The sequence below is a fragment of the Entamoeba invadens genome (genome assembly GCF_000330505.1).
Source record: "Entamoeba invadens IP1 unplaced genomic scaffold scaff_1105074725017, whole genome shotgun sequence".
NCBI classification, from domain to species: Eukaryota; Evosea; order Mastigamoebida; family Endamoebidae; genus Entamoeba; species Entamoeba invadens.
The window spans coordinates 32,662-42,353 of record NW_004191755.1 but is presented as its reverse complement, the minus strand read 5'-3'; positions in this window follow the sequence as shown (position 1 = coordinate 42,353).

Genomic DNA, 9,692 nt, shown 5'->3' with positions numbered 1-9,692 from the left:
TTGTTTTAATTATTTTTTATCCAAGAGTTCACACTTATATGTTATTCAAACAATTAAAATTAAAGCATACTATTGATTTTCCTGTTCAAAATCAAGTATAATGTTTGCTACACCCTTTTATTGTCATTTAAACTGTATTGGTGTTGTTACAGTTTGATTTTGTGTGTAATAAAAAATTTTAATAAAAAAATGATTATTTTTGATTGTTTGTATCATTAAACAATTATTTTGTTCATAAGGCTTTTTATTGAAGTTTTTAACCCTTTGACAGCGAGCAATTTTATTTTATATATCTTATGTTAAAATATTTTAGAGCACCAAGTTGGTAATAAAAATTGTTGTAAACAAATATATACTCTTAAACTTGATTTAATGTTTAATGGTTTTTGTTTAAGGTATTGTGTTCAAATTCATAAGTTGGGTTATATTATATTTGGACTTTTCGAAATGAAATTTTAGATATTGACAGTAAAACTCTTTAAATCAACTAAATTTAAATTGTTTGAAAATTAATATTCAATAAGTGGCTCCACTTAATTCTTTTTTGAATGTTGTTGTGTTTATAAAATACACGTGATTAATCTTGTTTGTTGTATTATAAAAATAATAAAAAGTTAGTTAAATAACGAATTTACATTATTTGATTATATGTAATTATGAACAAAAAGTTTCGGAAGGAAAAATGTGACCACATTATTAAGTTACACAATAAAATCAATCACAATGAATTATTTTTTCTGCTTTAAAAAAATGTCACACAAATAACTTAAATTTTACCTTTATTAACCCTTAAAAAAATAACGGTTCTAATTATTTATAAAACAAAGTTATCAACATGATTAAATGTTTAAATCAATTGATAATAGATATACGATATGTATAAGTGATAAATGTAATTACAGTTAAATAATGACTGTTAATGAAATTGATATTCTCTATTATTCATTTTAACTATTGTGTAAATTATTTGACATATTGTTAAAACCAAAAAAAATATTATAACCAATTGTTATTAATTTTATTGTGTAACTATTTGGAGTTTTTCAATTATCATTCAACATATTTTGTTGAGAATTACATTTAAGTGAGACATCAAATACAATTATTTTTTTTTCTTGATTATTGTTTTATTGTTTTTCATAATACAAAACACAACAGTAAATATATGTATTTCTAAAATACCACAAATATCACAATCAATAAAGATAGAAACACTTATTTAATATTATTATTATTAATAACAACAGTTGGTGTATTGGGTTTTACTGTTATTTGTTACACTTCCATTTGAAAAACAGCTTAAAATTAAAAAGTGGTAATTGTTAAATATGCAAACATGAAACATTAAACAAAAAATTCAAAATATAACATCAATATCAAGAGAATAACACAATTTAAAAGTTTTTCATGTTCCGACTTGTGGCTTACATTTACATGCACATAATTTATTAAAATCAATAGTCTGAGGGAAATCAACACATTTAATTAATAGACAACTACTTTACAAGTTAAAATCGAATTCAACAATTACATTTGTATTGACATTATTGTATATATTTTTTGATAATTGAAAATGCAGTCTGTTAAATTTTAATTAATGTTTTTAATAAAGCATATATAAACTGTATATTTTAAAATATTTAAATAAAAGATAAACTTTTTATTTTAGTTGTGCTCATATAAAAAATAATACATTTTTATAAATTTTAACTGTATATTAAATAATAAAAAATAACAAAATAATAGTAGTTAAGTATGTTTAAAACGCTTTCTTCTTAATGACCGCTTCTTTTTGATTTTATATATAAAATGATATTAAATAATAGAATGATTGGTACTGTTTACCACTAAAGCTTATATATACAATATAAAACTTTCTCAATACAAAGTGAAAATTTGCATTATTTTTATTATATTATTTTAGTAATAACTTTAAAAACAATATGTTGTAAAAGCGTATTATCAACTTTTTGTGTATGTTAAATATGTAATATACTTTATTGTTATTTATAATAATTAAATCATACAGGATGGTCGCTCTTTTCAATAAAATACTTTAATAAGTTTTTATTATTTAATTGGCATATGTAAATACATGATAACAATTAATAATTTGTTTTTTTTTAAATAAGTGTTAAATAATTTAATCATGAATCAACAATTATATTCTTAGTTTAGTTCTACATATAAACACATTTCAAGTATAAATGTATCATAATTTTTTTTTAAATTAGATGATAGTGTTGTTATATATGGTTGTTTATTCACATTTTCATGTTGTTTGTCTTTTTAAATTAGCAACAATTTAAATCATTCAGATATTTAATTATATAAATTAACCATGTATTGTTGATATACTTTCTATTATGTATGTTTTAATAATAAATTGAAATTGTTTAAAATAATTTAATTGATATTTCATTTATCACTTGGATGTTATTTATGTTTATTGTTCCGTATATTTCTAAATATAAGTATTAATACAGTATTATTAATGTTAATAATAAATGTGTATTGTCGTTGACATTTGTATTGATGTTGGATATATTTGTACACATCAGGATGTCAAGGAAAACACTGAAATAACAGACGTTTGTTAATATTGATATCATAGAATACTTTATATACAACAGAAACAAACAACTAATTTATTTGTGTTTTTGTTTGAAAGTTTATTAATTGAGTTTTTGATACAAATACAACGTTGTGGAAATCACGCTTTTGATATTTGATAAGTTTGATATTTTATTATAATTTTTGTAATTATGTCTTGATTTAATATAATTACCTTTTTAAATACGTACATTGTTTTTATATACTACGATGTACTTTGATAATTTTTGATTTATGATTTCGATTGTTTTAATGTTTGTAATACATCTGAATATTTTTTTTTGATTTTACAAACATTGAAAAAAATAATTTTCAAATAGTTTTTTTGTGTCTAAACATTGTGTTATAAATAATCAAAAACCGACGCAATTTAAAATTAAAAAAAACTACACTGTGTTTTTTTACAAAGTGTAGATAATAATAAACTCCACCGTGTCTTTTCCATAGATATTTTGCACAAACAATATCATTTTGCATGCAAACAAATGGGTTAAATGATATATAAGGTGTTTTATAAAACAATTTATAAATTGGACAAGTAGTAATTAAAATTAACAATAAAATACTTATTATATATAAATATATTATATTCTAAATATTACATAATCACTAATTGTTTTTTATGTGGTAAAACAAAAATTAATTTGCTTCAAAAACTCAAAAATATTGAAGATCATCAGAAGAAAATGCAAAATGGAATTTGAACAACCAAATTTTAACTTTATTTAATCAGTTTAATTATATTGTAACTGTTTACATTATAAAATGAGCTAAATTAACTATTAAAAAACCATTTTTTAACCCTTACGGTACCAAAAATTTACAAAAATGTTAACTTATTTATATCTTATTCATTTAAGTGTATATTATTAAGAAATCATACAAAAAACGTTTTAAACTTTTTACAACCATGGGGAATACCAGGAAACAAAATTAATAGTAAAAAACAATTAAATTTACTACAAATTAATAGTAACTTTTGACCTAAAATCGTATTTTTGTTGAAAAAAGGTTCACTTTATTAGTGAGGATAACTTGACGAAGTTTGCTGTTATTATTTTCAAGTTTATTTTTTTTCTTCTTATATCAATAATTTGTGTATAGTATAATAAACTATACATTATAAGTCTTTCTAAAAACAGGGTTTTAAAATAAAAAAATGTATCAAATAAAATTTTGAAAAAAATTCTTTTATTGAAAAACAAGGGATACGTCAAACTTTGAAAATTTCAAAAGTAATTATTTAAATTTAGTTTATATTGTAAATGTTTTGATGTTTTGTAACTAATGTGTAAAAAAGTTGACATTTTATTGAATTTTAATATATGTAACAAACAATTAAATATTATGATATTAGTTGTGCAACCACAGTGATGATTAGCGTTCTCACTTTATGAACTTTTGTTGAGAATCATATGTATACGAGATATATTTACGAAATTTTTATTCTTAACTATAGTTTAAAAAATCGCTTTCATTACACAAAATAAACCAAATATATATAAACAACATCGCTTTTTTTCACATTTTTAAAGAAAGAACCTTAATATACATTACTTTACATTATAATAAACTATATTTTATAACTAATTTGTATGATACAACTGTGTTAGGCTTTTAATTTATATAATATACAAAAAATAAAACGTGCAAAATTTTTATATATTATAAATGTTACATTAAACCAGAACTGAAAACTATAATATTAAAACTAAATAATGTTTAATTTAGAATAACTTTTAGTTTACTGATCCAAATTTATATTCATTTGTATGCGTGTTATAACAATCATATTTTTTGGTATTGGAAGGGTTAAATTATTTATAAATTGTTTAATTTGTTTTCGTGTTTTTTACAACATTTTTTTTGTTTTGAAAAATGTGGAACAATCCGATTAAAACAAATTAATAAAGCGTTTAGGGTTTTTAAATCTATTTCATATTATAAATTAATTTATTAAATAATAATTTTATATTAAACTTTGTAAATTGGCAATAAACTATTTATGTTTATTGAGTTTTAAAAGACCCGATTTAAAATAAATAAAAATATTAATAATAATTTCATTTTATTTTGTTTAATATAAATGAAATATAATAAAGTAATACCTTTAATATATTTTATTATTACTATTTCCAAAAATTAAACTTACTTTATAATAAAAAATATAAAATTATTTAAATTGAAAATAATAATAACAGTAAGATAATAAAAAGTAAAATTTAAATACAATTAAATTTAAAATATAATATCATTTATTAAGAACAAAAAACATTAAAAAACAAAAAGCCAATAAAAATTTGTTATTTTGAAAATATTAATTTGGTGATGTTTTTATACTGTAATAACATTTTGAACTTTTCAAAGCAAACAAATTTGGTTCTTTTGCCATTTTCTTCCATATAAATATGCCATTCATTTTTATTTCAGAAAATAATTTTTCAACAGTTACTGTCATGGGGCTAAATATCAAACAAATTTCTACAATTTCCACTAGACTAACTTGGGAAACAAGATCAATGATTGGGTAAATATCTAACAAATTGATAGAATGTGTAAAATCGACCCTTTAAATAATTTCTTTGTCGTATTTTGACAAATGTAAAGACTCTGCAAAATGATTCTTTGCATATTCAACAATTAAAGCATAACATAAAAGGTATAATTGGTGTTTTAGAAGTTCAATTTGGAGCTTTAGATTCGAAAACGAAGAAGGTAAAACAACTTGTTTTTCATCCAAAAGTTGTTGTGGAATGTTAAAGACATAGAGTAAATTTTCAAGTTTGTGTGCATCTCTTGTGTTGTTTATAACAGTGTTTGATACTGTTAAACTTTCAAATTTTGAAGTTTTCATTGCTTTGGTAGCATCAATAGACACTGCTACTTTTGTGAATCTTATTTTGAAAAATACAATTAATTTCCTCAATAGTTCTTTGAGTAATATTTTTTCATTTTCTCTGGATTTATCAACTAGGGGGATCTTCATAAATTGGTGAATTGCCGCTTACTTTATTAAGAAGTTTTTCAAGATCAAGAATACACATTTGAACTCGATCTTAATAAACAGGAAGTGTACAATTAACTTTTGCATGGAGTCATTCAATTTACCCAATGGAACCAAAATATCATGAACCATTTTTAATTTTGCCACATTGCTTCAATCTTCAATATTAAAATGATCAGGTACTTGTCTTTTTAGCACTCCATTTATAATTGGACCTTTCATTGAAGCCAACATTTGTTTGTGGTAAACAATACTAGCCGAAAATTGTGCAACTGGGTAAATGTTTTACAATAACTGTTCAATATTTCTAATAATCCAAATCAACCTCGTCAATTGAAAGGTGCTCATGGAAGTCATTGCTATTTTTTTCAACAAAACAAAATTTTACAAAGCTTTTTGACACTCTCACTCCTTCAATCCATTTTACGATATTTAAGACATCTCTGACACTTTCATCTTTGCACAACATTTCACAACAAAGTGAATTCCAATGACCGAAACACCACAGTCCTCCACAATAACGCCATATAATATTATCACCTTTTAGTTTCAATGCTCTTATCAATCCTTTAAATGCTTCAATAAGACCTTTGGTTGTTTGGTTTTTTATGCACCATCACATGATAGAGACACAGTTTTGGCAAGAGGTGTTCCTTCATTTTTTAATTTGTTATATAACCAAATTCCCATATCTGCTCCATTTGTGTCATTGGTGTACCTGTCCAAATACAATAAACATTGTTTAAAATTATTACCTGTACACACTCTCAGCATTACACAAAACATTTCTTTGTCACCTTTTGTTGATGAATCAATTAACAATCCAAAACAATGACATTTCTTTAGTACTTCAACGAGTTTCTTTCTCTGAACTCTGTTGTATTCAATGATATTACTTTTACAATTTTAAAATAAAATACCAAGTGTCCTTACAGTTCCAATTTGCCTTTTAGCAAAAACAAATAAGAATATTTGAAGTACGTTTCTTACTCCTTCCGTTTGTGATTCTCCCAAGTTATGATCGTTCATTTCAATGTTTATTTCGAAAGAACACATCTTTCGTCTTATTGTTCTTACTCTTGCTCTCTTCTAATTGTTTGATTTTTTCCAATTTCCATAATTCGGTTATTTAAATAACTTACAACTATTTCTAGTCTTTCATAATCAACTCCCTTTTTGGCTCTCATCCACTTATTGTAATAACCCACTATTGCGCGGACATCCCATTTAATGATATTCTTATCACCAAATTGCTCTTTAAATTTCCCCTATGCAAAGTGGTCAAAATTAGTTTGGTCATCATAGTTATCATGTAACGCTCTATCTATAATGACCTCATTATCACCTTCTTTTTTGTCTTCTTCCTCATTTAATAATATGTTATTTTCCATCAAATTACAATCATTTTCATCTCCATGATTATCTTGACTCATAAATTCATTGTTGATTGTCAAATTTTTCAGAGACGTTGCACAGTTCATATTTGTCATCTCTTCATTATTGGGTGAACAATATTCAACATCTATACATCTCACATCATTACTACAATAAGGTCTGCTAACTCCACAACATAAATTAAAAACATTGTTAGTTGTGTTTATTAGTATTTCAAGTCGTGTGAGTGTTTTTCGTGAGTTTGTTAGTGTTGAATCCACCGTCAACGAAGCCAGTATCGGTTGGATATTTACACCTGATGTATCCAAAAAATTATTTGGGCCAAAGTTATTAGTATCAAAAACTTTGTTTTTTGATCTTCTGTTTTTAAAAATTGCCTTGTTTCTGTACTTTTCATGTTCTTGAATTATTTTTCGAAGTTTGGCATTTTTATAAAAACTGTTTTCTGAAAAAGCAATTTCGGCGTCCGATTTCAATTCTGAAATAAAATCTTTATATAGCAAATCATAAGAAATTAATTCAGTGCCGTTTAATTCTGGTTTTTTCCCTTCTTTATTGTCAAGTTTAATATGTTTATTTATAGTACTTTTGGCAATACATATCCCCCAATGTAAGCAATAAAAAGAAGATAATACCTCCCATTTTGCTTTTGAAAAAACCTTGTTGAAAACGGCGGGAAGAATAAACGAAATCAATACTTTCTATTACGACCATCTTTTTGATTTATAAGATGAACTTTTTTATTTAACACGTTAGATTTATTTTTGTTTTTTAATCCTTGAAAAAATAACCAAAATTATATTTTTGCCCAACAAAAAACTAAAGATGGAAAATAGAAAGTTGTTTATCAAATAATTAAATATACATATATATATATAAACTATATTAATTAAGTATTTATATACAATTATAATAGATACGATTTTTATATAAAAAATTTTACTAAATATTATTTGTTCTTTTTTGTTTTATATTATTTTAAAAAACAAAAAAAGAATGGGTTATAAAACTAATAAAATATATGTCTCATTTTTTTAGTTTGAGTTGAAAGTTGTTAAGTTTTTTTATCATTTTAGTAAACTTTATGTAGTTTTGCTCGCAGACAGCAAATTGTTGATACATTTCAGCAACATGCTTTCTTGGCGCCTCTTCACTGAAGTTAAATAGATGCTTGTACTTGTCTGGAGCCAGGCCAAGAAATCCGTCGAGTATTTAAAAGAGGAGGTTGTTTCCGACTGAGAGAACAACGAATGTCTTTATCTTCCCAATTACAAACGATGTCATTCTTTCTTTGATAACTTGAAACAGTTGTTCTGCCATTGCAGCAACTTTGTTGCCACGTTCACCAACGTTTCCTGTGTCACTTTTTGCAGATCTTACTGTTGCTTAAAAGTCGTCGACCAATTTGTTTGTGCATTCTATTTTCGGTTTGTCGATGAATCCCTGAAAAAAGACGTTTTCGTTTTCAAAACAGTACCAAGGTGTTTTTATGTCTTGGTTGTTGAACATCTACAAAATCAATAACGACTTTTTCGGTTGTCAACTCGACAAGATTGAGCCAGAAGCCGACAAGTGCCTCAATGAACGATTTTGCCATCGCTCTGCATTCCAACAACGACGATTTTTAGTGCATATATTGGCAAGTCATAATGGAGACTATCCGGCTGGCCTCATGCCTTGGAATATGAATAGAAAGCCCAGAAAAATCAAATGACGAGGCTCCTCAAAAACAAAGTCAGAAAATTTAAGGTACAGTAGGGAAAACAAATATTGTAAACCTGGTATATATCGGATGTTTTTAAAATAAAAGGGAAACTTGGTTAATTTATTTCTAATATCCCGTTTTTGTGTGCATTTATATTTCCGTTATAAATAAATGACTAAATATTCGGGATTGTGTCCTATTTTATAATCTTTTTAAAGAAAAAGTTGTGTGGCAAAAAAGTTGCAAAAAAATGAAACAGGTTTAGTGGAGTTTTTTTTCAAAGGATGGCAAAAAAACAATTTTTTCTTTTAGTCTAATAAAAAATAAAAGGGAGAAAAGGAAACGTGTTAATAATTTAATTAATTTAAAATATAAATAGTTTTTGTCTTTTTACCATAATTATTTCAAACCAATCAAAAAATAATGTTACGACGTTAATATGATTTTTAATCGTTTGACTAGAACCCATTAAATGTTTACACCGCCCAATTTTATGATGCTACACCGTCAGAACCACGTGCATGTAAGTTTCTTGTTGTATACAGAACATCGCCAAATCCCTTTAAAACGTATCGATAACACGATTTGAATATTTTGGTTGTAATAATTAAAGAACTCTTGGTCTCTTCAGTGTTTTGTTGAAATATTATGCCGCAGCACGCTGGATATTTCATCAACAAAAATGCAAATATCGACGACACACACGTCTCGCTTTGAACTTTTTTGCTGAAATGGTTTTGACCTTGCAACTGATGGATGACTGAGACCAAATGTTTGTCTTCTGAACAGCCCAACAGTTGTATTTAGAAACGATCAATGATTTGAACACACATTAAGTCATTGTGTTTACTTTTTACTCTTTGCGCTCCACATAGATTCTAATCGTTACCGCGATACTTTGTTCAACAAAAGAAATGTCTGCACCATAATAATACATTGTATAACGTCTATCAATAACGTGTAATACTCGATGGA